At 39.2% G+C, this 27945-nt stretch overlaps 1 long non-coding RNA gene across 2 annotated transcripts in view; it reads right to left on the minus strand.

The window, feature by feature from the left end:
* Positions 1 to 495: 495 nt before the first annotated feature.
* The window catches only part of LOC129534721 (uncharacterized), a 40147-nt gene continuing 12697 nt past the window's right edge, over positions 496 to 27945 (minus strand). Inside the window, exons 3-4 of one of the 2 annotated variants that reach the window (XR_010134712.1) lie at positions 10708 to 10843; positions 496 to 3584 (exon numbers count right to left, since the gene is read on the minus strand). This is a non-coding gene — a long non-coding RNA (uncharacterized lncRNA). The remainder of the gene's footprint in view (positions 3585 to 10707; positions 10844 to 27945) is intronic. The other variant, XR_008681407.2, reaches the window with a different exon arrangement.

Genomic DNA, 27945 nt, shown 5'->3' on the forward strand with positions numbered 1-27945 from the left:
AAAACAATAACAAAACAAACAGAAAACCCAGGTATATAGAGAACACTTCAATAATCTTTGCAAAATTATTATTAGGTATCTTCTATTGATTGTGATTTGCCAGGAAATAAACCAAAAGATAACTTTAATGTTTAGTAATGTTAATTACACCTGGTTTCTGGTTGAATTATTGTTCCTTTTTCTACATCATTATTCTTTGTTGAAGTAGGAGGAATGGCTGTCCTGTGCATTGTAGGACATTTACAAGCAACCCTGGCCTCTATCCACCAGTAACAATCCACCCATCCAGCTCCCTCAGCTCCAGCTGTGACAACCAAAAATGTCTTTAGACATTGCCAAATGTCCCCTGGATAGCAAAATTGCTCCAAGTTGAGAACCACTGAATTACATGATTATCTCTTCTCACTCACTTTATAGTTAACAGTCTCACATAAATATTTTAATTGTAAACTACTTTGAGCATTCATGTAAGTAGAGTTGTAAATTGTAAACATATTGGAACAAAGACAATTATGACTTTATTAAAAATTCATTAATATTCAGAAATGGATTGAGGCTTTATACAACAATCAACAGATTCCAAAATAATAGTTTTTCACTTCAACAGGAACTTTTTGAGATCTATGAAATTGCTTGCCATCCTGAGCTTGTTTTCTTGTCTAAAAATTTAGCTAGGATTATCAACAATATTTCAAAAATGTATCATAGTTCTTTAGTACATGACTGTGTCCGGAATTGGTGGGTTCTTGGTCTCACTGACTTCAAGAATGAAGCCGCAAACCCTCGCGGTGAGTGTTACAGTTCTTAAAGATGGTGTGTCCGGAGTTTGCTCCTTCTGATGTTTGGACGTGTTCAGAGTTTCTTCCTTCTGGTGGGTTCGTGGTCTCACTGGCTTCAGGAGTGAAGCTGCAGACCTTTGCAGTGAGTGTTACAGCTCTTAAGGCAGCGCATCTGGAGTTGTTCATTCCTCCCGTTTGGAGTTACTCATTCAACTCATTCCTCTCGCTGGGTTCGTGGTCTCGCTGGCCTCAGGAGTGAAGCTGCAGACCTTTGCAGTGTTATTTACAGCTCATAAAGACAGTACAGACCCAAAGAACGAGCAGCAGCAAGATTTATTACAAAGAGTGAAAGAACAAACCTTCCACTATGTGGAAGAGGACCCAGGGGTTTGCCACTGCGGGCCTGGGCAGCCTGCTATTATTCCCTTATCTAACCCCACCCACATCCTGCTGATTGGCCCATTTTACAGAGATCTGATTGTTCCGTTTTACAGACAGCTGATTGGTCCATTTTACAGAGAGCTGATTCGTCCGTTTTGACAGGGTGCTGATTGGTGTGTTTACAATGCCTGAGCTAGACACAGAGTGCTGATTGGTGTATTTACAATCATCTCGCTAGACGTAAAAGTTCTCCAAGTCCCCACTAGATTAACTAGACACAGATCACTGATTGGTGCATTTACAAACCTTCAGCTAGACACAGGGTTCTGATTGGTGCATTTACAAACCTTGAGCTAGATACAGAGTGCTGATTGGTGTATTTACAATCCCCGAGCTAGACACAGAGTGCTGATTGGTGCGTTTACAATCCTTTAGCTAGACACAAAACTTTTCCAAGTCCCCAGTAGATTAGCTAGACACAAAGCACCAACTGGTGCGTTTACAAACCTTGAGCTAGACACAGGGTGCTGATTGGTGTGTTTACAAACCTTGAGCTAGACACAGGGTGCTGATTGGTGTATTTACAATCCCTGAGCTAGACACAGAGTGCTGATTGGTGCGTTTATAATCCTTTAGCTAGACACAAAAGTTCTCCAAGTCCCCACTAGATTAGCTAGACACAGAGCACTGATTGGTGCATTTACAAACCTTGAGCTAGACACAGAGTGCTGATTGGTGCATTTACAATCCCTGAGCTAGACACAGAGTGCTGATTGGTGCATATACAATCTTCCAGCTAGATATAAAAGTTCTCCAAGTCTCTAACTGACTGAGGAGCCCGGCTGGCTTCGCCTAGTGGATCCCGCGCTGGGGCCACAGGCGGAGCTGCCCACCAGTCCTGTGCCACCTGCCTGCACTCCACCATTGGGCGGTGGATATGACCAGGTGCGTGGAGCAGGGGGCAGCACCCGTCAGGGAGGCTGGGGCCTGGCGGGAGCCCATTGAGGGGGGCAGCTGAGGCCCCATGAAAATTCGAGTGTGGAGCGGGCGGGCGGGCTGGCAGTGCTGGGGGACCCAGCACTCCCTCTGCAGCTGCTGGCCCGAGTGCTAAGCCCCTCACTGCCCGGGGCCGGCAGCACCAGCTGGCCACTCTGAGTGTGGGGCCCACCAAGCCCACTCTCACCCGGAACTCACATTGGGCTGCGAGTGCATGCACAGCCCCAATTCCCGCCGGCGCTTCTCCCTCCACACCTCCCCACAAACAGAGGGAGCCGGCTCCGGCCTAGGCCAGCCCAGAGAGGGGCTCCCATAGTGCAGCGGGGGGCTGAAGGTCTCCTCAAGCACAGCCAGAGTGGCGCCATGGCCTGAGGAGGTGCCCAGAGCAAGCAAGGGCTGCCAGCACACTGTCACCTCTCAATAGCATGTGTAATCTGTGCATGGATATTACAGAAGATAACATAGTACATAGAACTGGTCAAGTGAAGGGCAGAAGAAAGCAATCATAGGGTTAGTATTTGTCCTTCATTATATTTGTTTTTTTATTTATTACTCAGGAAAATGTCCTAAGACATCTGTCATAGCTGTGTGTTTGATGCTGGCTCCAGATAAGCATTGGTCCAGAAAAATAAGTATTTATTTATGGTATTTGAGATGGAGTTAATCTTGGATTTTTAGAGCTAGCTCTCATTAAAATTACTAGCATTTCTATTTACATTTTTTTCCTGTCTGTTGATGTTTTGTAAAGAAATATTTAAGTACCAAGTGGCTACATCTATGTGCCTCGAAATATGGGAATAAAAAATGAAAGCTATAGTCATCTAGATGTTCCTATGTTTGCGTGTTTTGTTATATGTTAACAACGCTAATTAAAACCAAACAGGACAGATAATAACAGGAGGCCCCATTTTCCTACATACTCACATAAAAGAGCATGAGAAAATTGGAGTAATTTGAGGACATTTTATGTTTACATAATTAGAAAATACGTACTTCACTAAAATTCACTTCTTTTTTAAAAATGTCTGAAACACAGAGATACACTGTTATGTTACATTTAGGACTCTAGTATTCATTAGAATTATACTGCTTTACATAATTAGAAGGCCACTGAAAATAAAAGTAGTTTACTTTCATTCAATTAACACTAATCAAGCACATACATTATGCAGATGTTGTGCCACATGCTAGGAACCACTAAGATGAATAATTATGGTTTCTGCCTTTGGGAGTTCACAGTCCAAGCGGGTAACAGATGGTTAAGTGACTAGTGGCAGCATAAAGTGCAAAGAGGTGCATACTGTACCATGTGAACATAGGCCATAGATGGAGGAACCAGCAGGCAGCTCTGTGTGGCTGGAGGTCACAGAGCTCAGTGGCAGGTTGTTTCAGAACATGGGCTGTAATGGTGGGCTGCAGACTTCATTCCTTAGAGAAAAAAATAAAGTGAAAGTATTTTCTTCAGTTAACATTTGCTAGAGTTATACAACAGCGGGATAGTAGTTATAGTACTTTTTTGCTGCTTTTATTGTAACAAAATAAATCAAGTTTTTGTTTTTGTTTTTAACTCAAATCTGACCAGTGGTGTATTTACCAATAAAAATACTCAAAATCAAAAAATAATATCTCTATTACTTGGAACTTCTGGTTTCCAATAGAAATTTTTTTTCCTCTGACTACATAACTTTCACTAGTGTTATATAAGAAATTTTTCACTAGTCTTATTTAAGAACAAGCAAAGCTTGAAGTGACAAAACTTGTGGATGTATTTTATTTTCCTGAAGGTCATGTCAATCATAGACTCGGTGCTCCATGTTTTAAACAATTGAAGCCAATTCCTGTCATTTTTTTTTCATATTAAGACAGTGGCTAAGGGTTTGACTCTATCTTTAGGTAATTTTGATATCATAAAACCCATGCCCAAGCATTAAGTCACACTAGCCTATTGGGGTGCTCGGATATATCCAAGTGTGTTAAGTCAAGGGTACCATCAGTAACAGCCTTGGCTTCCCGGGTAGTTGCTCTCTTACTCACATGTCCTTCTTCCAGATTAGGTGTCCTGAGCCTCCTGGTCTTTTTTCCCTTTCTCTTTGCCAACCCTACTAGTAGGAAAAAGTCTGATATTTTTTAGTATAAATTTACACTACTGCATGCTTCTCTCTGGGTTGCTTGCTTTTAAGGTCTTACCTTTTATTTTGTATACAATAAATTGTGATATTTTTGAGTAGAAAAAGGAGACAACATTGAATGAATTATGTTAATCCAACCCTGACTCAGTACTTACTACAATGTGGAAAGTGGGAGATGCTTAGTAACTACTTAAAGGCTCATCAAATATTAGCTGTTTAAGAAAGGAAAGCAAAGTATGTAATTTCCTATCTTTAAATAATGTTAGAGGAGGAAGAGTATATTACAGACCATCTATTTTAGTCCCCTCACTTTACAGACTAGCGAATTGACAGCTAGCAAGTGAAGAGCCAGGAGTCCAGGGTCGCACAGCTGTAAAGAAAACTCAGATCTCCTCAGCACAATCCATTTCCCACTATGCAACATGCTATTTCCCACGGAGCAGACAACACAATTTCTGATTGCAAAAGACTGAAGGTGGATAGAGTTTGTAATACACAAATCTTAGCCGTGGCATTTTGACTCTTATATTATTATTTCTGACTATCTTTACCATAACATTAGTCAAGCCCTAGCACTGGAAACACTCTATAGGATTGCTCTTGGTCAATTATGACAACTTTTGCTTTGTTTTCAGGAGTACTCATCACTTAATCACTATGTTCTGTTTACATTTCACCATACATGCCTTTTTTGGTTTTGTTTTGTTTTTTATTTCCATAGGTTTTGGGAGGAACAGGTGGCGTTTGGTTACATGAATAAGTTCTTTAGTGGTGATTTCTGAGATTTTGGTGCACCCATCACTTAAGCAGTATACACTGTATTGAATTTGTACTCTTTTATCCCTCACTCCCCTCCCACCCTTTTCCCTGAGTTTCCAAAGTTCATTGTATGACTCTTATGCCTTTGCGTCCTCATAGCTTAGCTCCCACTTATGAGTATGAACATATGATGTTTGGTTTTCCACTCCTGAGTTACTTTACTTAGAATAATGATCTCCAATTCCACCCAGGTTGCTGTGAATGCCATTATTTCATTCCTTTCTACATATATGCCTTTTTGTTGGTACAGTTGAGTTTATATGATGTTTCATTTTCACTGAGAGCTTTGAGTCCCAGTTTCATCAATTTTTGTCAAAAATATATCCCATTTACATTTGTAAGCCAAATGTTCCCTAGGCTTACCAGCCTCTAAAGACAAAATGAAAATACATTTCTTCTAATAACCATATTATTGATAACTTAGAACTGTCATCAAGTTCGACTACAGGGAATGCAGTCTCTCACCAAGTTCTGCCTAGGAATGTTTAAGTACTTTACAACTCAAGGCCGTCTTCTGGGGTTTTATCAGTCTTCTGTTTTCTACTCTGCCCAGTGAGTTGTTACTTGCTCCACTGCAGATCACCTCTCGATATTCTGAGAATGCAATGTCTCTGGAGCAATTATTCTTCCCCTAACCCATGCATTCTCAATAGGGGTGACAGCAAACCCACAGGGGTGAAACTTTGTTCTTGGGGGGGAGATAATATCTTACTCTTTTTATGTATAAAGCACAGAAGTGCATATGGGTATGTAAACAGAGATATACAGTCTATCTGTAATATTAACATTTCATAAAGGGAGGCGATTAGGGGAAAATTGCCTACCAAGGCTTCTTAGAGGGTTGGTAACAAAAAAAGTTGAGAAACACTGTTTTAACCCTTGATTCCAAGTGTGGAAACAGTGCTAGCCCCTTCCCCTAACTTTGTGTAGTCTGGCTTAGACTAACCAGCAGGTGTTTTACAAGCTTTTACTAAATATTCTGGGGGTTTAGAAGATGAGCATCCTGGATTAGTGCTAAATGTGGTCTCACTCAGATCATGTCTGCCCTTAGGGTGCCTCACAACCTGTTTCCCTGCCTGCTTCCTTTTCTGTCTGGAGCTGCTGCTTTTCAGGGTGATTGACCCTGGGAATCCCCCCTTCCTTCAGGATACTGGATACTCACAATGGGTAACCTTTCCTCATGGCCTCCAAAAGGAAAATCCTATTGGAATACCCTAGTCCAATGCAGTACAATTTTCAAATCTGTGATATCTGGTCTTACATTCTGCTAAGATTGTAACATCAACAATTCCATCAAGATTGAGATTAGTAAAACCCAACCCAATACAGTTTTGATTTTCCTTCCGTCTGGTATGAGATCATATTGGCAAGACCTCCCAGTCATCTTGAAGATCATAGTGCCCAAGTCTCATGCAAACATTTAGAAAATGGTCAAGAAATTATTTGCCAAGTTATAATGGTTAGGGTCTGGGTGCGATGGCTCATGCCTGTAATCCCAGAACTTTGGGAGGCCGAGGCGGGTGGATCATCTGAGGTCAGGAGTTCAAGACCAGCCTGGCCAACACAGTGAAATCCCTGTCTCTACTAAAAATACAAAAATCAGCCGGGCATGGCAGTGCATGCCTGTAGTCCCAGTTACTCAGGAGGCTGAGGCAGGAGAATCACTTGAACCTGGGAGGTGGAAGGTTACAGTGAGCCAAGATCACACCACTGTGCTCCAGCCTTGGTAACAGAGCCAGACTCCATCTACCAATATATATGTGTGTGTGTGTGTGTGTGTGTGTGTGTGTGTGTGTGTGTGTGTAGTGTGTGTGTGTGGGGGTAATCTCAAAAAGTCTATCATTATTCTGTCTTCTTTTAAATACCATCACATGTGTGTCCCAGCAAAGTTGTCAGTGTTTGGGTAGTTAATATATGGTTTTATGCTATTTCAGATCAAAGTGTGCACTGATGGTAAGTGAAAGACAAGTTTCCAGGAGGTTTGCCAACTGGCCTTGCTTTGCCTGGGGCTTTCTCAATCTTAGCACTGAAAGTCCTGAGTCCCAGGACAAACTCGAATTGTTGATCACTGTAGTTTCTCACTTAGCTCAGTAACTACCTGGAGACCATTCTGACAAAGGTGACATAACATCAGCAGGTATTAGTGTGATCTGTGGTACAGTGCTGGCCTTGTTCCCTTGGTGCCACATTCTCCCTTACCCTATTCCACTCTTTAAAAAGAAAAGCTATACAGCAATATTTTTTTCATATATAACAAGTTAAACATTGTATCTTATGATCAATATGTGAACACACATATCTTTCAGAAGATATTTAGATGGTCATTCTGTAACAGGCTTCTACAATAGAAGATGCTATTATATCTGACAGCACGAAGTGGTGAATCATCCTATTTGGGAATCACAGTTTGCTAGTTGTCAAAAAAAAAAAAACCATTTTAAAGATTGCACGTTATTGCTTAGCCCTCTGCCCCTCCTTGTCAATGCTGCTGCTATGTCTCCTGAGAGACCCAATATGTTAGGGCATGTCCATTGAAAATTGAAGCTGCATAATCTATTACAATGCAAAATAGAAAGCAGCCTCACGCTGTGGGTAGCATTGAAACAGGCTTGTTACATTTATAAAGATTGCTCTGATAAGAGCATCCCCAGTTGGCCAGCATATGGGCACTGATGAGGCTGTGTGTCTCTCATTTAAATTATAGTTGGAGCGTCCACCTTTGAGGTTTAACTAGCTTTTCAATGGTACATTTCGCACCTGTTCAGTGTTACTAATCCCAAAGACTATTTTCTGTTTTATCCCATGGAATTACCCAGAGAGGCCAATTAAGAAAAAAAAAAGCAATTCAGGGATATAAAAATGTGCTTTATCCCAGAGGTTATGAGATAGAACGCAGGAGGGAAAATGAATTCATCTTTGAGTTTGCTACTTTAATTTAAAAAATAATGTCTTACATATGTAAAAAATTGGTCCATACTTCAGGAAGCTTTTAATGAGCTTTAAAAATCTCTATTAATTTCTAACATATATAATTTAGGTATTTGTGTAGTTCCTACTGTATAGATTAATGGATATAGACAGCTCTTCCTTTTCTCTTCACAGAAAGAATAGAGTTTAATATCTCATAACTTCCGTCTTGGTTAGAGGAAAGTAGGAGATGCTCTCATTTCTATTTTATTAATGGAGAGACCATAACACAAAGATATTGTAACAGCTCATGTAACCTAATAATTTGCCAGCATGCCTGAAATATGAGTGAGTTGGCTCCTACATCCCTCAGAGCTATTTGGTGGGAAAATGGTCCCCTTTTTTCTCATTATATTTTTTTGTCCTGAAAAACCTAATTTGTTAAATTTATAAAAGATTTATTTTCTGGTGGGTTTTTAGGGTGAAACCAGAAGGAAGCCAAAAAATCAGGTATTAGAAGTTCTGTGAAACCTATGTAGAGAAGAGAATAAATTTCTGTAAATAAGCTGGAATAAGTGGAGTATTTGTGCCCTTTGAAGTTTCAATGAAAGCAGTTTTTGCTTTTGCTATGTCAGGATAGCGATCTTTGATATTTACTATTGTTTTGAAACGATTAAGAGGCAGTCTTTTCATCTATGACCTGATACAATTATTGTGATAAATTTTGGTACTATGGAATTAAATCAGATCAAGTATGGAAGATTTTATGTAATTTTTCTACTTATTTTAGAAAAATTTCAGTGCCCTAATTGCTTAATAGAACTGCTTATATTCAACTAAGATAAAACTATAGTAGATTCTATCATAATATTTAATTATGAACAAAGGACTTGGCTACACTAAAGAGAGTTCTGACCAAATATATAGTTTAAAACACATGATTCAGTTTTATTTGGTTCAGTCTCACAATTTCAGGTCCTAAAAGAATTGTGGCTCTATTATTTCAATAACCCAATCCTGATATAAAAATCTCTTTTTTCTTAAGGAACTCTTTTTTCTTAATCAGCTCTACATTCAGAATTTTAGACTAATAGAACGTTGGGAAACCTAAGCAAGTTTTATAAGATACCCAAACTTTTTGAAGTTTTGATATATGTCTTTTTCAAAAAAATAAAATCTCTTTTGCTGTTTTCTTTAGCTAAAGGAAGCATTTGAGGTATGAGTGGTGGGGAGAGGATGCAATGAATGTTCTTTAAAAATATGTTTTATAGAATAAAAACTTATTAAAATAAGTTTTATAGACTTGATGGAAACATCTTAGTATACTGGGAAGAGATTATTAGGAATTGCTGGCTCACCATTTTAGTGGCATATTTAAACGCTGCCTATTCTCAAAAGAATCTGAGGTGGTTCACAAAAATATATGAATACAAAAGGATGATAAATAAATTAGGAAATTGAGGAGATAGGAGAATAAGAAACATCAATTAAAAACCCTTCATAAATTGCAGGACAATGGAGTTCATCTCTATACTAAAGTTTCTCAGCCTTGGCTATACATTGCGATCACATAGGAAGCTTTTTAAAAATTTCAGTGCCTGAACTCCACCTCAGAACAGCTGTATCAGAATTCTGAGGGTGGGGCCTGGGCACTGCTACTTAAAAAAATAATCACATAGCTTATACTAATATGCAACAAGAATTAAGAATTATTGTCTTATACAAAAACCCCCTGAAAACATAAACAAAGCAAACCAAAAAAATCCCTTGTGTTCTCTCCTTTAAACATAAAGAAACTTACTAGACTTTCATTGCAACCTAGTCTGTCTCTTACATCATTACTTTAATTAAAATTGGCTCAAATTCTTTTTAGGAATAAGTTATTTGTCACTACCCTAACTTGTTTTCAAGATGCTTATCATCCTGTGAAAGCAGAAACAGAAAACACTAGTCCAAAATGCAGAAGAAGTAATTGTTGAGTAGTGGTATAAATATGTTGCTGTGAGAGAAAGAAGTGATTCATGAGAATTAAAGAGGAGGGTGTGAAGAATCACAAAGGACTTCATGGAGGAGAAAGCATTTGTTCCAGGCATTGAGAGCTAAGAAACAGCTCTTAGAAGGTGGAGGCAAATGCACTTGTGGCCGAGGGAGGAGGGAGCAGAGGCCAAGAATGGCCCCTGTATGTGGGGATTTCATGGATAGAAGAGCCCCATTAGGCAGAAATGTGGCTAAATAATTACACTTACAAGTAATTCTCATCCTACATTTCTTAAAATATATTTTTTCAAGGCTGAATGAAGCAGGAAAAATATTCCCATTTGACTACCCTGGCGTTAAAGAAAATTGATGGTATCCTGTGTCTGTGGCAGAATAATTAATTGAAATATTACTTTGTTCTTGTTATCCCTAAGATTTTCCTGCCTCCATTTTTTTTTTTTGAAGCAAGTTACCAGCCTTTGTGGTTCGTGTAGTCCTTGCAGCCAGAATTTGAGTAGGATGAAAGACAGAAGAATCCCAAAGCACATTGTTGGAAAAGTTTTATCAGTTGAGATTTTGCTGGCAGGGTGATAGGAGAGAAAGCCTTTGAGGGGGCAAAGGATGTGAGACAGGGCTCATTCCTCTGAGCCAAGGGGCATCTCAGGAGGTAGATCTTGGCGCCTTGGTTCAGAGCATTAGCTTAAGATTCTCTTACTTACACGGGTAGGGACACAGCGAGTCAGGAAACTTCGAAAGGACCAGAGTAGGCAACAGCCATCAGGAATCAGTAGCAGCCGGGATATACTGGACTTCAGCAGCTCGTCCCCTCCAGGTACCACAGAAATCTTTGAGATTCTGCCATAACCAAGGGGAAATAGCCTGTCACAACTGATACAAAACTCCTACTGCTCTGAAGGATGATACAAGGTGAAGAGTTCATGCACACTCAAGTTTGTGGACCAAAATTTGTACCTGCTAAATACATGAGAGTCTTGGCCTTAAAAGCAATACCTTGGGCTGAAGGGGATCGGGGAGAGGTCAAACCACCTAAGTTTCTGCCTTTAGTTTTTGGCAGAGCTTCTAGAATATAACTAAATTTTTAGTACACACTCAGTTCAAGATATCTAGTACATTGCTTTGTCTTTACAGTGTCCCTATAAGGTAAGAACTCATTTTATTGTCCTTATATAGATGAGACCAGACCAGTCAACTTGGTGAAGTCACTCAAAAAGTATATGGGGAAGCTGGCTTCAACCCTAGGCAGACATGCCGAAAGCTTATTTCCTTAACTTTATTCCTGTGTTCCCTCCCTATAATCTTTATTCTATGCCCTACTAGTGAAACATACACACTAATAAGCCACAGGATAGGAAGGCTGCCAGCAGAGGACTTATTCTGTTACATTTCCTCCTTGATAATGTGAAAAACTCTGATGAAAAAGGGCTGAACAAATTCAAATCCTCACTATACCAAACTTCCTTTTAGAGATAACTGGAAGAGAAGCATCTCCACTATTACCCAACTTGCTCTTCTGGTGTATCTCTGCACATTTTTTCCTTTTCTGACAACTGGAAATTTTTCTCTGCCAATGACTACCTGCCATTTACATTCATTCATTGTGCTCTGATAAAAGGATGTCATAGCTTTAAAGTGACAATTCCACCAAAATAACCTTCAAAGAAACCATCCCAAATCAAACGCATATAGATCTCTGTCTCCCTGCTTCTTATCTTAAAATGAATATTTGAGAAGAAAATCCTTTTGCTACATATTCCCTGGGAAGGAAAATGGATTGCACTTTCCATACTTGAGGCAGGATTTTTGATAACCTTTGAGATATTTTGGTACTTTATGCACCTGTCACTTTCTTCTGCCATGGTAGTTTTGTTTTCTGACAACTCGTATATTGATATTAAGAGGCCAGTAGGAAGGTGACCTAAATAGGGAAAGAATTTCCTAAATGGTACTTGTGTTGAGGAGCGGCTTCTCCATAAACCCAGTTCGTGGTGGAGGCCTTAGGAATAAAAGGGCCCTAAAACTTTCCTGGTGCTCAATTCTGTATTCCTCTGTCTCCATACAATGCAGTTGAGAAAATCTGTATGAGATAGAGATTGGATAGAATAATCTGTCCATTTTGCTGTATTCAGGAACAGAGAGAAAGGGAGACAGAATGGATGCCTCAAAGTAGGATTACAGAAACGTTAGTAGCTTAGTAATTAATGGTGAGATTTTGGGAGTTTTATTACCAGTTTATATTATTTTTTAGGATTCACATTTTTCTAAAGTGGGTATTTATCATTCATATTAATAATTTACAAGCAAAAAAATGAATAAGATACATAGAAATAGCCTTATAGGACATCTGCAAAGAAAGGGAAAACTATATAACTCTAGCTTGAAAATATCCTTAAATACCAATTAAAATGTTCTGTCAACCACAGGCAATGCCTCTGAGAACCTTGGAATGGAGAAAGGGAACAATGTCATCTGCACTCAGTCATGGAGGAAACAGCTGGACAAGTCAGCACAGGGTGGAGGTGACCGGTGGAGGCGACTCGGACTTCTTCAGGTACCTGGAGATCACTGAACACTGGCCTTCCAGACCCCTTTATACCAGGTTCGCTATCCTGAGGGAAATGGCCTGCCTGAAAGGGACTAAATGAGTTTGGCCTTCATGCTCAGAGAAGCACAGCAGAAAGTGTAGGAGGAGATCAGGGTCTTTTGCTGTTTGCTGTCTCTCTACTACCAATCTCTGAAATGCCTTTCTTTAAAAAAAAGAAAATGAAATATCTTTATTGGCTTGGATTTTTCTAATGACAGAAAAGAGAAGTGAGGAGACGAGACTGGGAATTGAGGTCAGAGAAGCATCCGTGGGTAGACGTTGCATTGTGAGGCGACGTCAGGGATCTACTGATTAGCCGTTCTGGCTGCCGCTTTCCATCCACACAGGGCATTTGGCCACCCATTCCTGCTGATTAAGGGGCAGTGTCCTGGCAGCTTCTGATAGATAACTTGGTTGTTTTGTTATAAGGAGCTTTATTTCCTCAGGATGAATTATGAAGATTTTTCTTTTTGTTGTTTCAAAATAGGGCTGTCTTATCTGAGAATGTGTTAATTAAAGTTATCATGTATTACCTTGTTTCTAGTCCTACACATTTGATATGAACAAATTACTGTTTACAAGACATCTTCCTGTACTTAGAATAGCAGCTGTTGTAACTCCACCAAGAAGAGCTGCCCAGAGGGGCTAGGGCATGAGGAATAGGTTTGGAGACAGGAAGAATAAAGGAATGTTCAGATCTAGCTCGAGGGCAGGCGGGACACTTGTGGTGGGATGGTTGGGTCCACTTCGCTTTCTGTTTTGCCTCCTAACCAATCTGATGTTATCTACTCAAGGACCTCCATTTCCCTGGTGCACTCTTTTGGCTGGCCCTCCTGCTAAATCTCTTTGCTGGCTGAACCTTAGCCTTCCCTAGCCACAAGCCAATGAGAAAATCACTACCTCTATCTCACTAGGTTGGAGCGTAGCACTTTGGGAATGGAAGCAACAACAAGTCCTAACCTCACAGTCAGTCAGGCATTCAACTCAAATACATGATCATTTATTCAGGAGGCATCTGCTGTGTCCAATGGCTTTGGGACAGCACAGAGAGAGATGCAAAGATGGAAACATTGTCTCTACCCCCATGTAGTTTAGGACCTGTCTTGGGAAGAAAGCAATTGTTTCCAATAACAGTAGTAAGAACAGCAAGAGAGATGCAGTGATGTAGAATGGGAAGGAGATTCAGAGCATTCTTGAGTGAGCTGCTAATTGGAGGGCTGAGGGGATTGTGACTTCATCCTCTGCATCCAGGTGTTGCTGGCGTGTCTGGTGCACAGTGGGTGCTCTGCAGTGTTTGCCAAGCCATTATTGAGAAGGGGTATCCAATGGTGTGCATACCCCTTCGAAAGGGCTTACTAGTCATGTGAGGTGCTACTAGAGAGACAAGTTAAGGTTTTGAATGAGAGATGAGAGTTGGAAGAATATTCTAGTGGAAAAAAAGAATATGAGAAACAGTTCAGAAACATGGAATCCCTGCTCAACTTCCTCTGCTCACTGCCCCCAGCCCCTTCATCCAGGGATGTTGAGGACAGATTTCTCTACAGGTAATTGGAAGCAAGACTTACTTGGAGAAAATAGTTTCATTGGTCTCTTGTCTCTGACAGTACTCACAAAGCCTCCTTCCTTGTTTGCTTCCTTCCCTTAATCCCATTCTTTCATTCCCAACCTTTCTACGTCTCCCTTAAGTCCTATTTTCTTTTTCCCTTGTTCTGAGCTCCCATCACCATCTTTATCCCCTGTCAACCAAGGAGACAGGGCACAGGTGCAGTTACCAGGTCACCAAGCTAAACAAAGGGCTTTAGAGTTGGTCTTTTTTGTGACTGTCCTGCCTCCCTCTAGGTATTTATCTCTTTTATGTGGGTAGCATAACAGAAGCTCAGAGAGTTGATGTGCCTGCAGCATGACGTAAGTGGAAGTCACAAACATTCATTTTCCACTTCTTTATTTTGCCTTCTGAGTCATGGTGCCTCTGCATAATTTAAACCTTTTCTCTCCCCACTGCCTTAACCCCTGAAAATCTACAACAAGTTCACATGCATCCTTAATTCTCCACTCTAGAATTCCAAATGGAAGTTTTAAACAATGTTTTGGCTTCTTGTGAAATCTGAGAATCCAGTGTATGTCCTTGGTCTTACAATAAAAGGCTGGTAAAAGTCCTTTTTTTTTTTTTTTTAACTTCCTCTTTCTCTACTCTATTGTCCAGTTTTGGCTTTCCTATTTTCCCTCATCTTTGTAAAATTGCCTTCCAGATGTCTCTTCAAATGACTTGACAGCAGCCCTGTTATCTTCTAAGAACCTAAAAGCACTTTGGCTGCTTTAGAAAAATGTGTTTGTTTTTTCATCTTATTAGGCAGCATCTGAAGTCTCTCTGAAAACACAAGAAAAGAATATACAGAGAGCCTCCCAGAAACTGCAAGTCCCATGGAAATTAAGGCCATTAGTGTTTTGTATAATAAACAGTCACCTTTGCATTTAAAATGGACTATTTTGTTTTGGATATAGGTGGAGTAGGATATAATATATGTATACTTCCTTGCTTCTTAGTTTATCATAGGAATCTAAGAAAAGAACTAAGGATAAGAGAAAAGGAGGAACAAAAGACAGCTCTGCTGCTTTTATCTCAGGTTATTTCAGAAAAAAACAAAACGATAACCCTGCAAAATTCTCAGCACTCTTCACTTTGGTTCCACCGCTCTCAGTGGGTGACTTGTCTGGAAAGGAATCTCTTTTAGCCTTCCTGGCTAATAAGCCATGGCAAATAAAGCCACAAGGTGTCACTATTGCTAAAATCGCTCTCCACCTACAGGCTTGATTGCGGTTATGGTTATGTGAATGTGAATTAGATTTCACTTTTGTTTCTAAATAGGCTCCCTGGGAGAGGTACTTTTTGACTGGCAGTGTTCGCTGCCTCCTTCACTCCAAACAAACAAACTATGGCTTTGGCTAAATTATCTAGTGAAGCTCAGATTTCTAATATAGAATTGAGTAGGAGATAATTTCTGTCTTTCCGGGTAGAAAACCTTGGTATAGCTGAGTTTCAGATGCAGCACTTAGTAGGTAAGCAACAAAAGTTAGCTCCCCTAACTTAAAAGCGAGGAATGGAGTTGGAAAGTGTGCATGGGGAAGAGGGTGGTAACTTTTTGAGGCCTCTTTCTTTCTTTTTCTTTTTTTTAAAATTGGATTTCAAAGCTGCAAAAATATCAAACACAGAGGTCTGGTTGTTGTTAACAGCTATGCCATTAAAAAATGTTTAGGAAAAGCTAAATACTATAGCTTCCTCTTACATAATCACCATATTAAAGTCTCTAAGAGGTCCTGCTATAAAGAAATCTACTTAATTTTCTTTAATCTACAGTTTCTCAAGTTTCTTTGAGCAAAGAACATATGTGTATATATATGTGTGTATATACACATACACACACATTTGTGTGCATATACATGTGTAATGTATTTATATATGTGTGTGTGTATAATTATTATTAACATCTAAATTGAAAAACTTTAGTCTTGTTTAATTTTTGATGTACGTATGAGAAAATAGAAACCCAGACAGTAAGGTTTGGTTCACAAAACACATGTCTTATTTTAGAACCACTACTGTGTTAGAACTGGCTTGTACCAGCTCACAAGAGCCAGCTATGCTCTTCTCTTCCCAATTCTGTGTTTGATGATGTCAGGTTGATAGCTTGAAATCAGCCACTGTGGGAATATTTACACCACAGAAATCAGCAAACACTACAAACCATTTTTTCTTTTTTTCAAGAGAGTAGGTTTACCAGTATGCTACTATTAGAATCTAGCTGTTCAGATTCCCAATACTACATTCCAGTGATTTTTCAGTTTCTAAGGCACTTTGAAAGTAGTTTGGCAAAGAAATGACAAAAACTCCGACTACTGTTCTACTATATGTAAACATGTGTGGGGGGGTATAATATATATGATGCCTATATATCATCTATAATATATGTCATTGCAGGGAGAAGCAGAATATTTCCCTCATATACTAGGAGATATTCCCATTTTCCAGCTGGGTTCTAACTGGCCAGACCACAGTCAGTCAAATTGTAAGATGGAGAAGGAATGTTTGCTAACTCTTCAGTATCTCTTTTAGCTCAACTCTGATTTCTGGGTAGCTTCAGGGGCCAGATCAAATCAGTGGCTCTATCCATCCCACAGCTGGCTTAAGATGGCTTATTTTATAGACCCATGGAAGGCAGGGGTTCAGTGACTTCCAGGTGTTTCCCATCTGTTCTAAAAATAACTTTTTCTTTCTTGAACCCATCTGTCTATCTACTCTATCTATCTATCTATCTATCTATCTATCTATCTATCATCTATCTATCTATCTATCTATCTAGTTTATCATAGGAATCCAAGAAGAGGTATCCAATGGTATGGCTTTAACCAGATAGACCAATCACTAGACTATATATATATATACACACACACACACACATATATATATATATATTCAATATATTAACTCCTCATCACTGATATATATTAATCAATATATATCCCTCACTGGAATACCTGCTCCATGTGAAACACTACATTAGCTATTTCTCATCCCCAGTTTAAGTCTTATAGAGAAAACTGAAGTACAATGAAGTTGAATAACATTTCCCCAGTCACACCACTCACAACCATCTGCCAAACTTTAAATGCTATGACCCTTCCCTTGAGCCATTTAGCCTTCCTTCTGTATAGAGAAAGAGGGGCAGAAATGATCTGCCTGGCAAGGACATTCTTGGACAAGAAAATATACCAGAACCAAGGAAGAAACCACTCTTTTGGAGAGGCTTCTATCAACTCTCTGAACTCACATTTCCCTAAAATAGGAGGTTGGAAATGGAGAAGTTCCATGCCTTGTGGGGGAATATTATAAAATATGTTGGGAGACATAGAGAGATTGCTGCAGTTGATTGTTGGATTCCGGACAGAGAAAATCTAGAGAAAACTAGAAGGTTAAAGTAGTTTTTGCAAGCAAGTTTGGGTGTTAAGCCAGAATGACAAGCTTCTTCATGCTTCTTGGGAAATGGCTTCAAATCATTCATCAGTCTTTCAGTCATGACAACATTAACAAAGGCTCTGTAATTTGCAGTGCGATTGCAAACAGAAAACATAAAAAGCACATAACCTGTGGGCTGTGGCATTGGCCCTATCCTGTGGGGCTACTGGGTTGTTTGTGGGTGCTGTGGAGGCTCAGTGCCCAGGTATAAGAGAGTTGGAGACACTGGTCTGTCCTTTGCTTATGCCTCCAGCTCCACTCTTAGTGGCAGTGGTTATGAGAACCCAGAATTGCAATAAGACCAGCTAGGAATCTCTGGCAGTGATGAAGAGGACCTGACCACTCCAGCTGCATAGTTTTTATTATTATTATTATTGGTTTGCAGGATAAAGCTCTGGAGCTATGAAATCACTTTTGCATTCAGGCTTGGATATTCAATTTGTGTTCGCTATGGTCTACTGGTTGAACTTCACACAGATTTTTCATCTTGAAGAGTTTATATATTTTATTGATAAATTTGAATTCAATGCTACAAAATTTGAACTTGAAATCATATCCTATGCCACTATTTATGACTCAGATCAGAAAGGTGCCACTTCTCTATGACAGAGTTCAGTCACTCATGGTCAAGCTTCCAGAATCAAGCCTTCATCATTTGAGGATGGATGAATTGAATATCTTTTTAAGCACATTGTATGTTGGTTTTATAAACTGGTTGCCTGTGTCAAAAGATCCCTGTACTGAATAGTGTGCTGTAGTGGAAAGGTCAGTAATGTAATCTATCATGACCACAACTCCTTTCCAAAGGGGTTCAAGAGTTATTTACAGGTGATTGCTTATATAGCTGGCCATGTTCTGTACCACATGACATTGAATTATTCTTCCACACTAGGCCCATGACCTGTGATCAGGTCAGAATTTGAACATGAACACCTAATTTCAAACTGGTCTAGAGTTGCGTGCCATGAACAGTGGTGGCAGTGTGGACTTTGGCAGCTGTAGAATAGTAGCTGATGAAAGAAGTGGCCAAGAAGAAAAAAATATCAAAATGTGGCCATAGGGTTCTTCCACCATGACAGTTGCTGCAGCTTGTGGCTCAGCACTGGATTGGTCTCATGGTGGACAAGCCTCCTAGTGAGCCAGTAGATGGAAGGTTTAACTCATGCACTCAAATAGGAAGAATCTACAAATATCCCTGAATTGGGAATGAAAGCATTTTAAGAATGAAACAGCATGAAAATATAGAATCTGATAGAATCTGAAGTTTAAATAAAAAGTAAGTAAAATATTAAATAGAACAGTAAGATCTAATATCCATTGGTGTTATTAAATGCAATTGATGATCAAACTTTCACTGCCTACTATTTTATTTTAGACCTTGAAAAGCATGACAGATTCAAAAGTTAATTATGAAAAGGGAGGGAAACTATATCACAGTCTTTGTGTGCTTATCTTTATCCACCACAGCAGTTGATTAGCACTGCTTTATCTGAGGATGTTACAATGCAGACACATCAACAAAGCTCATTTATTAATTCTGTTAATGAAATTAGATTGTCAGAGCTTGTTTCTAAATTTTTGGATCAAAGCTGAATATTAATAAGTAAACAGATAATTGAAAATAGAGGAGTGCCTGCTCTACAGAACCCCCCATTCTCACCCCTCCACCATCTTTGAACCTGTAACATTTACTATATTTGCTTAGGTCACCTATACTTGGAGGACCTTCTATTTATTTGTTGTATGGGAAGCAGATGCTTTCTAGTGGGACAGTCAATCGCAATGTCACTCCTACGTGCTTCTTCATTTTTCTTTTTGCTCTTCCCCTACATTATAGCTTGTCTCCAACAACACTGGTCTCCTCACCATTCGCTAAATACAATTTGTTCTTCTGCTTCTATGTTTCCATTCATGTCATTATTTCCAAAAAGAATGCCCCTTCCTTCCAATTCTAATCCTCAAGTCCTACCCATCCTTCAAAATGCAGCTGAAATTTGGCCCCCAGAGCAGGATATGATCTTGTCCATCTGGGGTCATCCAAAAAAGTTATTTTCAAAGTTTGGTGTGTATAAGAATCACTTGTAGAGCATGTCACAAATGTAGATTCCTAGGCTTTACTCCTAACATTTCTGATTTAAACAGATCTTGGGTGTGGCTCCATAAACTTCATTGTTTTTAAAAGTATCACCAACTAATTCGGATGCACTGTTTGTGGACCATTTCTTAAAAGGATTGTGTAAGCCAGACACCTGACACCTTGTGTTTATTGTTTTACATTTTCTATTTGATTTGGATCTTAAGAGATAAAATGACATCATTAAATATTTTCGGAACAAATAAATGAAATTTCGCCGGCCAGGAGTTCAGCCATCATTTGCTCTGTGAACAGCAGCAGGCAGCTGAAGTAGTAATCTTCTCAAAATCAAAGATTCTCAAATCCCACTGTAAAGGTATCTACCAGGTGAAAAGGACAACATTAAGTAACATCACGCACATCGGTGGTTCTTATCAATGTCCACTGAGTGGTCTTGACCCTTGATAAAATTTTCACCACTCTATCTAGAAAAGCAATTGGGCAATAGGATACATTTTTAGCAAAGCTCTTACTTTTCTTTTTAAATTTAAATATGGTGTTTTATTTGGGAACTACGTTTTTCCTTTTTGTTGCTATTAAATGCTTTTTAAAATTTTCTGCATGAAATAGTAATACTAAATGACTATATTTTTAAACATCTTTACTTAAAAAATTTGCCTCTATAATAGACCCCATTTTTAAAAAATGACCAGCTACTACTGGTCAGTAAAATGATAAAGTCCAAATACCTCTTAACTATGCATTAATTCCAGCATCTCCATTCCAAAGTGCATCTCCTTTTCCTAAGACTCTGATATGTGATGTATGGTACAGCTGCTGGGTCTCTGTATGATTTTTCAGCAAACCCTCTGCAGACAGTGCTATGAGGAATAGCTCCACTTCCTTGAGGAAACACTATACCCTCAACATTGACTTTCTTGAGGACATTCCAGACCTTTGCTAAATAGCTTATTGTGATGCCTTTCAATTTTGTTGCCTTAAGAGTGTCGCTTTTTCTTATGAGATGGTGGCAGTGAATGATAGAATTTAATATCCTTGAAATAAATTGATACACCTCTGTGATGCTGCACAAAGGACAGAAAACCACAAAGTACTGGAATTCAAGGACTTTATTTTCATTTATCTCATTTGTATTACTACATTGAGTTTATTATACTTCTACCAAGGAATAGAAGTTTATTATTAACCCTCAAGCAGTATTTCCTTGACATAGAGTGATAGTGCAGCAAAGGCACTCTGAGATGTTTTTCCTCTGATGTGGAGGGAGCCATCCACTGAGTTATCTGCACTTCCTGGCTGGGAGTTGCTAACAGCTCTGTCTCTAGAACAGATCAGACCTAATGATCATAGGACATTCTCTATCCAACTGCAGAAGCCAAGCATCATTTTTGAGATAGTTTTTAAAATTCTCATTATGAAAATATAAAGCCTTGGTCCCTGTCTTTAGAATTAGAAGAAAATTTGTCACTCTTTGGGGCTGTAATTGTTTCCACAAATTGCCCATAGTTGAGACTTGATGCCAGCTAATTTACCAATACCTTCATAGGTGGCTGAGGAGTCTAAATATATGGTCTGAATTATTTGACAAACAACCATTGTCTCAGTCCCTCCAACCATGGAAAAAATTATGGTTTTTCATTAAGCATACATCTAGCTAAACTTAGTAAACTATTACTTTGCAGAGAAGCTTGGATCCTATTTTACTTAATTTGCTTTGCATTAAAATTGTTCAATTAAACCCAGGAAGAAAAATAAGGTGTTCCTCTAGTGTTTATATAAAAACCATTATTCCAAATGAGTTTCTGTATGAATATACATAGTATTTTGTCAAAAATTAATAGTTTTGACTTGAAAAAAATCATAGTACTATATATTAATTATCCAAAGCAGTGGTTTTATTTATGACCTCTTTGACACAGCTTTCACCTTAGTAGTCTCAACCCCAGAAGCCATGAAGAAAATAGAAAAGGAGCTAAATGTAGGTTTTCAACTGGAACGGTGGTTAATCACTTCTGTTCTACACTATTTGTGCTGTATGGTCAGTAACATGCTAATGAGTTTCAATTAAGTTACCTTTGCAAAACTGAATTGCCTTTGCAAAATTCTGCCAAGAAACAGAAATTGGGTCATATAAGGTGGGATATTAAATAAATAGTCTCTTGCTATCAGTGAAAATATATGCTTAACCCCTCTACTCTCCCATTATCTGTGATTCAGGTCACTGCTGTGTGTTATGGGGTTATGATCATGACTGCAAGTGGCTTAGAAGGAAGTAAAAGACTTAATAGACTAAGCAATTGTAGCTCTAACATGTTCCATGCAACCTGAAAGGTGTTCATTGAACTGTTCTATCCTAAACCTTGACAGCACAACATGCTGAGGTGGGAAGGTGACTGGTCTGAAAAAAGGGGCTGGAATTAGAGCAACATTTGTCGACATGTTCTCCCAGAACACTAATCTCTTAAAATGAGAGGGTAAAAACATATTCTAGGAAACACTGCATATTCTACCTTCCCTTACCACCTTGGAGATTTATATAAACTGAAATGTCTGAAACTCCTGCAATTAAAGAAAGACCAGCAAATTATTTAAGCCTCTTAACCAATATCTCCTGATAGTTTCCCAAACTAAATCCTTATTTTGAGAACCATTCATGGAATTGGTGTTCTCGCATCTGTGAACAGAAATTTTAGGAGGGTTCCTTCCATTCCCAGAACTGGTAAGAGTGGCTCATGGTGCTGAAACTATTTATATGGACAATGTGGTGTGTCCTCAACACCTGCTTTCCTTCTGGGAGTCTGGGATTTACGTATGTGCTTGGCAGAGGGTGTCTATGTGATTAGCCCCAGTATAAACACTGGACAATGGGTCTCTGAGTTTCTCTGGTTGGCAGCGTTTTACATGTCACAACTCATTGCTGGAGAGATTAAGTGCATTCTGTGTGACTCCACTGGGAAAGGATGCTTGGAAGTTGATGCTCAATTTCCCTGAGCATCACCCATGTGCCACTTCCCTTTGCTGATTGTGCATGGTATCCTTTCACTCCAACAATCACAACTGTAAGCACAAATATCTGCTGAGTCCTAGGAGTCCTCTTAGCAAATTATCAAACTTGAGGGTAGTCTCAGCAACCCCAAACAGGTGTAGCAAGCAAAACAGACATGATTCTACCCTTGCAGAACTTACCAGCTGAGGATGCAGATATTATTATCAACAAACAATGCTTACAAAATAATCACTTATAAATGGAAAATTTAGATAAGTTTTTTTTTTAAGGAGAAGTGCCAGTTTCTGTGAGACTAGTAATGGCAAAACGGAATCTGAATTGGGGATGTTAGAAAGGCTTTCATCGACGTGAGGATTAAGCTCAGTCCTGAAAGATGGGTAGTAGTTAGTTACTCAGGACAAAAAAAGGGAGAGGAGCAATTTGGAAAGAGGGAGTAAAAATTGCAAAGGCACTAAGCCTTGTGGAAGATGACACATCTAATAAACAACAGATCAGAATTTCAAATAGGTTTCCAGGACCTCTGTTGAGTGGTCTTCCATAGCACTTATAGTACAATACTGCTTCACACCAATAGCATATAAAGATTTTCAGTCCGTTTTTTCTCTGATCTTGTCATTCAATTGCTCTGATCTTGTCACTCTGATCTTGTCATTCCATTGCTGTGTATATCAGGAAAAAAAGCCCAAACATGCTAAGGACCTTTATAGATTGAGCCCAGAGTCAAAAGATCTGGCTTCTTTTATATATGCCTTATTAGGGAACTTCTGGCTGCTCTTAATATTCTACATCTTGATCTAGGTGGTATATACGTGAAAGTTCAGTTTGTGAAAGCCTATTGAGCTGTACACTTAAAATCTGCACACTTCTTCACAGATGTAATTTAGCTCAAAAAAGTGTACTGAAAAAAATGTGAATTCCTACCCTGTTACTATCTTGCCCTGTTATCAACATGCTTTTGTTTTGTTTTGTTTTTTTACTTTGGACAAATCATACAGACTCGTTGGGCCTCAGGTTTATCATCTATAAAATGAATGAGAACATCTGCCTGCAGTTTTTTCAATCTTTAGTGGAAATCAGATGTCTTAATTAACAATATTATCTGATTGAGAGATGTGATCTTAGCCTGTGATGCCATTTTAAAAATTCATACTCATTTCAGTTGCCTCTCAATTATTCACTGCCTAATTATCTAATGTGTCAGTTTTCTGGACTTCAGCTCTTCTCTTCCAAACTGTTTACCCATAAGAGGTATTTCAGCAGAAAATGTGGAAATAAAAAGAACAATTTTTATTTTTTTACTTGGCACAGTTTTGATAGAACAGGAAGAGGAATAAAGTCTTGAGTTTATGTTTTAGTATAGTTTTTAGATTGTCAATGTATTTCCATTTTGTATGCTAACTTGAATCTCTAACAATTTATTTTGATAATTAAAAATAATTGCTATCATTTATTGACTATACATTATCATAGACCAGGCATTACATAAAATAACATATATATTATATATAGATAAATGTAGGATTACAAGAGACTTTTGTATAAAACTTTACTGAATTAAGAAAAGAAACATGACCTTTGTCATGGAAAAAAAGAGTATAGTTGAAAAAGTAGAGAAAGAGAGGGGATGGGGATTGACATAGAGATTGAAATCTTAGGAAGCCTTTGGAAGGACACGAAATAGTGCATGACATGTTAGAGTAAGTAAACCAAGGCATCACAGTGCTTGAGACACTGAGGTCTGTCTCTAGGGCTGGTTTAGGTAAGAAAACAAAGAAGGACCTTTCCGTCCTGTTCAAGAGAAGGAGGGCATTGGTTGTTGGGCCCTGCATACAAGATTAACAAAGAGGAGACACAGCTTTCTGCTTCTGCATGATGCCCCAATCAGCATCAGCCAGGCCTTACTCTCATCCATTTTACCTAAAAGAGGCTGACATAAAAGACCGTAACACATGTGGTAGCTTCTCTGAGAGATATTCTTTAACATATGAAGCCTTAATAATGAGGTCAGCTTGCTAAGAGGGGTGACAAGGTTGAGGGCAGGCAGAGTGGAGTGGAATTGTGGCTGAGAGGCAGACCCCAAGTGAAAGAAATTAAAGAAATCTCTGGATAAGTGAATGTTCTTAATATCTAAGCTGGTCACAAAGTAACTAAGAACAAAGTTAAGAACTTTATGTGTCTAACTTTGTGTCTCTTTTCCTCTCCATTCTGCTATCACTTCCCTGGAGCCTTTTGTCTCATCTATAAGTGAAAGGCATAGAAATGGGTAGTCTCCAAGGTCATTCTCAGCTCTGACAGCCTTGGATTAACCCTTCCACGTGAGTGCAGCCCTTTGTACTGTATGTAATACCACATTTCCTATGGGGAGGAAACTAGACTGCAGCACAGAATTATGAATTTGAACTTCGAAATTTAAACTGTTTTGATTTTCACTGTTCTCCTAAGGCAGCGGTTCCTGTTCCTTTAGTATTTGGAAACTAAACATAGTTCTTAAAGCGAATTGGTGAAAATGACTATTATCCATCATTCAACACTGAGGTCTGTCTCCAGGGCTGGTTAGAGGGCACGTGGCTATTTGAGGTGGAGGGAATGGAGCAGGAGAAAAGTTTATTATGCCAAGTACTGTGCCCGCTAGAAATCTCAGGAAACCCAGTCTCTGGAGCTCCATGGAATTTGGAACCACTTGGAGCTTGAAATAATTCACTTCTGCCTAAAGAAAAAAAAATTTCCAATTTTTTTCCTCTTGAAATATCACCAGTTGTTCCAGACATTTTAAAAAATAGCAGTATTTGGACATTTTAAAAAGAGTCAGCAAGATTCAGCTTACATTTGCCTTGAGGCTTTGTGACTTTATATTTCAAGTCAATGTGAAAAACAGTTTGAGATACCTGTTAAACTTTGAACACAGCGGGATTTATCTATCTCACTTTTTGAAGCTACAAATAATCCTATATATTTTGGTAATGAGGTAGAAAAGAAGCAAACATATCCATATTTCTAAATGCTCTGACAACGGAACTTGCTCTACTTTGGACCCATAAAATGAACCCAGCAACAGTTCCCAAATCCATCTTTTGGATGAACCTAAGATAATTCTTAGTTCAGAATGGCCTAGAGAGAAAACTTAAATATCTGAATCAGGTGGAATCCACTTAGAGGCTGGTTATTTTAAATGACATTTGCATCAAGAACTCTGTGAATTACAGGTACTGACAGAGCTGTTTCATTTATTTCATCAGTTTATGCTGCCAGGGAGGCCCCACATATATCTGAAAAGATGTACCATAATAAGTTGTGCCATAATGGAAGCGGATTTTGTGTGTGTGTGTGTGTGCTTTTAAATGACTTCATGTGAAAGTAAATTAAGGCCTCTTTGGATGGTCACTAATATGTCCTATCATCTTAGGTTAAGTTCCTTGGAAACAGATTCTGGGACAGTTATTTGTGAACAGAAAGTTTACTGGAAGGAAGCAAAATTAAGCAGAGGGAGAAACTAAATTGTGATATAGTCACAACTATGGTCTCAGCTATGAAGCTGTGATTGCCTTTCAGATTTGTCCTGAATTAAGGTAAGGGCCCCAGGCTTTTGTACTTCCTTTCCCCTCAGGTGAGCAGTCATTGGAAGAGGACTGTTCTCGGGGAGAGGGGAACATATATTTGAATGAGACAGAACTCTTGGGCAAGGGAAATTTCTGGAAAGCAATTAAGTTATGAGCTGAAAGTAGGCTACAGTCCTGACATAGGCAAATAGGTGTCCCATTCTTAAAGGGAGAATATGGCCTTCAAACCACAGCATCCACTATAGTCCACCCCTTGGGCTGCTCAAATCCATTTACTCATATAAAAAAGGTTTACCCCATCAAAGACAGCTCCTTCAGGATTCTAGTTAGTCCCTTTCCCTGGGAAAATTTAAAATAAGAGTATTACTAAGATAAGCTCTAGCCCTGTTTCTGTACTTAGCCTAAGGAGCTCAGGTGACATTCGTCACTTCTCGCCTCCACCAACTCACCCTTAGTTACCACCTTTTCTGGTTTAGATGGCTTAAATATTGAGGCAACTCAGACACTTATCCATAAAGCATCTGATCCCGTGGCCACTGTGCCTTTTCAGATGATGGCTGTTGCACTTATCAATTTACTGCCAATTTGGACAGGGTAGTACCAAGAGATGTCCCAATGGATTGCCAGGTGGTCAAATGTATTCTTCCCTGCCTCCATGTAAGGCTTCCTGTCCCAGTGGAAGACCTGCCTCTGCCTGATCACCAGGGTCAATTACTTCTGCCAGGATAGTAATTCCTTCTGTAGCTTGCCAATCTTTTGGTATAAGAAGTCTGAAATAGGGCCTGGCACGGTGGCTCACGCCTGTAATCCCAGCACTTTGGGAGGCTGAGGCAGGTGGATTACGAGGTCAAGAGACCAAGACCATCCTGGCCAACATGGTGAAACCCTGTCTCTACCAAAAATACAAAAATTAGCCGGGTATGGTTGCACGTGCCTGTAGTCCCAAATAATCAGGAGGCTGAGGCAGGAGAATTGCTTGAACCCGAGAGGCAGAGGTTGCAGTGAGCCAAGATCTTGCCACTGCACTCCAGCCTGGTGACAGAGCGAGACTCTATCTTAAAAGAAAAAAAAAAAGTCTGAAATGACCAGATGGCAGCCACAACTCAAAGTTAATAGGAATCAGAAATTCCTCTGTCCCTGGTGGACACATTACTCCTATAGGAATCAGGACCTTTAAACCAAAAATGCCCAGAATTGCAGATATGGGAAGCATAACTTCTTCAAGTGGGTACATAGAAGCAGAGCCACTCTCTTCTACCACTTGTCTCTGCACCCACATAGTTTACCTATTGGAAACACAGCACCATATAAACTTCATTGATTTAAGGTGTACCTCAGAGTATCAGTTTCAAGCTGGTGCCTCATCTATGCTGTTAAAAAGGCCATCTGTTACTCTATCCAGCTGGCAGTTTCTGTGTGCAGGTGACTTGCATAACCACATGCCCACTGCTATGACTGCTACACCCTCTGTGATTGTTAATTTTATATGTCAACTTAAATGGGCCACAGGGTGCCTAGATGTTTGGTCAAACTTTATTCTGGGTGTTTCTGTGAAGGTGTTTTCGATGAGATTAACATTTAAATTGGTAGACTGAGTAAAACATATTGCCTTCCCTGATGTAGATGGGCCTTATCCAATCAGTTGAAAGCATGAAGAGAACAAAAGGATGTCCCTCTCCTGAGTA

This window comes from Gorilla gorilla, chromosome 6 (assembly GCF_029281585.2).
Source record: "Gorilla gorilla gorilla isolate KB3781 chromosome 6, NHGRI_mGorGor1-v2.1_pri, whole genome shotgun sequence".
NCBI classification, from domain to species: domain Eukaryota; kingdom Metazoa; phylum Chordata; class Mammalia; order Primates; family Hominidae; genus Gorilla; species Gorilla gorilla.